We start from the raw sequence: 5910 nt of genomic DNA, 5'->3' as shown, positions 1-5910 counted from the left end.
ACCCCCAGAGCTCGTGTCTCTAGCTGCATATGTAGCAGAAGATGGCCTAGTCAGCCATCATTGGGAAGAGAGGTCCCTTGGTCTTGCAAACTTTATATGACCCAGCAGAGGGGAATGCCAGGGCCAAGAAGTGGGAGTGGGTGGGTAGGGGAGCAGGGCGGGGGGAGGGTATAGGAGACTTTTCGGATAGCATTTGAAATATACATGAAGAAAACATCTAATAAAAAATTGAAAAAAAAAGTAGAGGAATGGGGATAGTGAAAGGGGAAGGAGAATATGATAAAGTACTGACAACAACCAAAGAATATTATATACATATGAAATGTCATAATGAAATCCATTGATTTGTACAATTAATAAATAGCAACAAAAAGCAAACAAACATAAAAAATAGCAATTTTAAAAAGTGCCAGTCAACAAACAAAATGTGACCCCGAATGGTGTGGACCGGACTAGAGAGTGTTGTGTGGAAAACACAACATATTACATATTACATATGGCACAATGATGACGTTTGGATGGCGCTCAGTGATGAGAGAACTCTCAGAAAAACACTCAACACTCATGGTAAGGAAATAAAAAATGTGTTCTTGCTTTTGGTAAGGAAGAAATGACCCGTGTTTGAAGGGCCACCCGGAAACGCGATTTAACCCGCTTTTTCAGAGAATAGCTTGAGATAAGGGAGGAAAGGGAAGTTGAAACACAGGCCGACCATTGAATAAATGCAAAGATAAGTTTACGCTTGTAGGCAGTTTAAAAGCGTTGAAGATTCTGGGAAAGAAAATGAAGCATCACAAACCGTATCCTAGACTGACTTAGCTGCCAGTTATAAGCAGAAGAAAGTAACCGTAAGGAAGGAAAATACACCCCAAATCAAAAGAGAGGCTTGAGACCACAGGTATATAATTGAAATCAGAAAAGAAATCTGGCTCTTTGATACATTTTCATGTTGATGAGTGTACTAATAAGACATTTCTAAATATTAAGCCAAGGGAGCTCCTTCAACGAGGAATTGAAGAGGATGGAGAGAAAATGCCAGAAAAGGATTCAGACTCAAAGCCCACGAAAAACAAAACAGGAGGTTAAAGATGGCAATGAACAAGGCTTCAGAAATGACTTGATTAAATGGTATAATATCTTACAAATTCATAATAAATAAATAAACGAATGGGTTATTTATCTTTCTGGCATAACAAAGGGTGGGCAGCCAAGCTACTTATACTTGGTGCCCCATCTCAGGACACTAAGAATATGTGTGGTGACCTTATAAAAAGCCTGCTTGCTTCAGTGCCTTATCCAGTGCGGCGCAAGATGACACAGGTCAGGGGTTTGCAAGCGCTCTGATGTACATCTCAGAGCTCACTCATTGTCCCCAACACGTTTTTTATTCTAAGGTTAAATCACTACGCTCATTTTACACCAATGTTTTTCTGTAAGTGAGGGTGCAAACTCTAAATTGCTAAAACTGCCCCCGGAATCAAAGCTCCAAACCGGATGATAATCTCTCCCTCCGAGTGCTTGGTTCATGGAGCACACATAGCCTGGGGAAGTGCAGTCTGGACTTGAGTAGGGCAAGGATTTTTTTGTTTGTTTGTTTGTTTTTATTGGATGCTCAAGTAAACAAGGTCTCCTTGGTCCTGTATTTGTTCGATTTGATTGTACTGATACCAAACGGAGCCCGTATTTTATCTTACTTCCTATAACTACAGTTCTCAGTGTTCTGATAAAATGCCTGACCCAAAAAAATGTCTCAAGGAATGACAAAGTTATTTTGACTCACAGTTTGAAGATGCAGTCTACCCCGGCAGGGAACGCACAAGCCAGGAGCGTGAAGTGGAAGTTCACAGTGTGCCTGCAGCAAAGGTCGAGGGCCACGAATTCTGGTGCTGATTGTTTGGCATTTTACTCAGCCCAGGATGGCAGCCCCTGAAGTGGTCCAACCTCGTCCGTTAACCTCTCTGGAAACAGTCTGACTGATACAGTCAGTGGGCTCTTTCTAGGCATTTCTCAATCCAGCCAATACAATGACTGACATTACCATTTGCACTCGCGTTTAGAATCTCCTCTTCTTGTTCTCATCCCAATTCAAACCTATACACTGGTTCTCACACCTGATGTTCATCAAGAAGTATTTGGTAGGTAAGTAATGAGTTTCCAATGTTCAACTATGTCAATGGGTATATTAAACCTGACCAGCGCACCATGTCAGTTAGGGATGCTTCAGGCAGCAAGTAACAGAAGGGGAAGACACATACGCACTTGCACACACATTCATATGCACATGCACACTCACTCTTACACTCTCACACACACATACACACATACACACAAAGTTGGGGGGAGAAATGGCATGGATGTCTGGCTGATTTGATGAATCCACTGGTATCTGGCAGTTTCGTGTTTTTCCCCTTATGTTCTGTGCTTGTCTTTCCACAGAAATGTGAATGTTTAGGGCTTTGATCATGCCTTATCCACACCCACATTAAAAAAAAAAAAAAAAAAAAAAAAAAAAAAAAAGAAAGAAAGAAAGAAAGAAAGAAAGAAAGAAAGAAAGAAAGAAAGAAAGAAAGAAGTTGGGGTAGAGAGTAAAAGATTAGCAGTTAGGAGCTCATGTTGTTCCTTCAGAGGACCCCCCCCCCGTTCAATTCTTAGCATCCATATTAGGGAGTTCACTGCTGCCTGTAACCCCCGGCTCCTCGGGATACAATGACCTGTTCTGGCCTCTATGGACACTGCACAGATCCACACACAGACATACATAAACAGTGTAAAAAAAAAAATTAAAAATAGATGTTTGAAATGAGGAAGAATTTTGGGCTAGAGAGATGGCTCATCAGTTAGGAACACTGGCTGTTCTTTCAGAGGACTATTATTTGATTTTTCTTAACACCCATATGGTAGATCAAAACGATTTGCGATTTCAGTTTCAGGGATTCTAGTGCCCTCTTCTGGCCTTTGTGGGTACTGCAATATGTGATTTACAGAGGCAAAACTCATATAATGGTATACTACGAATACTAATACTAATACTAATACTAATACTAATACTAATACTAATAATAGTAGATTCTTTTCTAAGATTACTAACTATGGAAAGCTGGTCTCCATAACAGGCACAATTTCTCTCCTATTGAATGGGCTTTGGTCCATTAGACAGCTGCTGGTCTCCACTCACATGTGAGCACCACTTCTTGCACCTTTATGCATATCTTGCCATGCTGCCTACTATTGTGGTCCATAGGTGTTGCAGTTGGGTCCAATAAATCAATAGAGTACTATTAAAGTGTAAAGAAAAGTGAAATAATATAAGTAACATAATTTGAAGGTGAATGGATGATGGTCCTACAAAAGATTTTATGGTGTGAGGTAACCCAGGCCCATAAACACAAATGCTATATGCTCTCTCACATCTGTGATCCCTAACTCAGATGTGTCCTCAGGGTGGGAGGGTACTAGCAGGATTCAGGTGATACGAAAAAGACAATGGAAGAATGGGAAGAGAGCTCCGATTGAGTGAACGGAGGAGGTGGATACAGAAGGAGGGACAAAGGACAAATTGCACCAACATTGTCTGGCAATGCCTTGAGAACTAATATTATTTTATATTTTACCAAAAATCAGACACATGCAGAGATAGACAGAGGGGAAGGAGAGAGAGAGAGAGAGAGAGAGAGAGAGAGAGAGAGAGAGAGAGNAAAAAAAAAAAAAAAAAAAAAAAAAACTAGCACGGCAGTTAGTATGAGCTCAATAAATATGTTTTTAAATAAGGTCAAGTTATGGATAAATTAAACAGAATGTTACAACCACTCTAGTTCAGAGAGAAAAACTTCCTGGAGACTTTTATGGAATGACTGTCATTGAGCAGCTTGGTTGTTTATTATCTGAGGAACTATAGAGTGTCAATACATATATTTTAAAATATTCAACATCCTCAGCTATCAAGGAAGTACAAATGAAAACTCTCTTGCAATTCCATTTTACCCTCGTCAGACTGGCTATTATCATCAAGAATAACAAACGCTGGTGAGGGTCTGTGGAAAGGGGAATCTGTATTCGCTGTTGCTAGGAGGATAACCTGATGCAGTCGCTATGGAGATCAGTGTGGACGTTTCTCTAAAGACTAGAATTAGAACCACCATATGGTCGAGCTCTACCACTCCTAGGCATATAGGACTAGATACCTGACTTAATCAGGACTGTATTGCTGCAACAAAATGACCATGAGCAAAAAGCAGGTTGGGGAGGGAGGAGTTAATTCAGTGTATAAGTCCACATTGCTGTTTAATCACTCTAGGAATTCAGGCCAAGAACTCAAGCAGGGTGTGATCTTGGAGGCAGGCACTGATGCAGAGGCCATGGAGGGGTGCTGCTTACTGGCTTGCTCCCCCTGGCTTGCTCAGCCTGCTTTCTTATAGAAACCAGGACCACCAGCCTAGGGATGGCACCACCTTCAATGTCCTGGGCCCTTCCCAACTGATCACTAATTGGGAAAAGGCCTCACAGCTGGTTCTCATGAAGGCATTTCCTCAACTGAGGCCCCTTCCTCTCTGATGACTCTACCATGTGTCAAGTTGACACAAAACGAGCCAGTATAATAAATCCCCTATGGTACTGCAGAGATGCCTACATATGCATGCTTATTACTGCTGTATTCATAACAGCAAGGGAGTGAAATCAGCCTATCTGGTCATCAGCAGATGAAGGGGTAAAGAAAATGGGATACATATACACAGTGGAATTTGTTCCTCAATAAAAGATTAAATTTAAAAAATGGCAGAAAGGTTGATAGAACTGAAAAAAAATACTATATTATATAAAGTAACTCAAGGCTCGGTAAAACAAACACTACATTGTCTCTCTCACATACAGACCTTAGCTTCTAATTTTTATTCGTGTGTGTTTATGTGGGAGTGAGTGTAAATACAAGCCAGGATGCTCAAAAGGCACCATGTGGGGGATAGTATTTAAAGGAGGAGGGATAGTAGAACACATGTGATATAAAAATCAAGGGGGGGGGAACCTGGATATGGAAAGGTAAACCAGGAAGGGGGAGGGGCATACACAGTAAAAATGTTTGAAAACGCATGGGGAAACATGCTACTCCATAAGCTAGTTTTAAAAGTCAAATTTATGAAGGAAAATAGATTTTGACAGAGGTACCTGCTTTTGACAAAGCACTCCCAGAAGGCATTCCAGAGCCATGGCTAACATATCTTCCTGCTAACTTGTTGGTCAGCAAAGCCTGAGGCTCCCAGAACAACACAGGACACTGCCCCTGCACTTGGCTGCTCAGCAGCTATAACGGTAAAACCTTACTGCCAAAGACACCGTAGACTTTGGTTGCAGGACATAGAAAAGTCAAGCTGGAACTGAACTGGAAACTCCTTTCCCTGCTGGCTAGCTTCATAAAGCCAAAGGTTCCACGCAGGATTCTGGGGGAGGATTGTCTTCCTCAGGTCTTCCTCAGCTGTGGGCCTTGCATGCTACACTCCCTACTTGCCAGGCAAGACGGTCTCACCAGTGCATTGGTGACCTAACTGCTATGGGGGTGGACAACAGGTTTCTAGTTGAAGTTCACGCCCATGTAATAGGAGGTAATCCAGGCCTGGTACCACAACCTGGTCAAAAGCCCATGGCTGGCAAGATTACAAGCCATGGTGTAGACACTATGCTGGCAAGATTACAAGCCATGGTGTAGACACTATGCTGGCAAGATTACAAACCATGGTGTAGACACTATGCTGGCAAGATTACAAGCCATGGTGTAGACACTATGCTGGCAAGATTACAAGCCATGGTGTAGACACTATGCTGGCAAGATTACAAGCCATGGTGTAGACACTATGCTAAATTGAACTTTTATATCCACCAGCCTGCCTGCCTTCTTATGCCCACAGATAAATGGTGTTC

The sequence above is a fragment of the Mus pahari genome, chromosome 21 (assembly GCF_900095145.1).
Source record: "Mus pahari chromosome 21, PAHARI_EIJ_v1.1, whole genome shotgun sequence".
Taxonomy (NCBI): domain Eukaryota; kingdom Metazoa; phylum Chordata; class Mammalia; order Rodentia; family Muridae; genus Mus; species Mus pahari.
Note: the sequence above shows the minus strand (reverse complement) of the source record.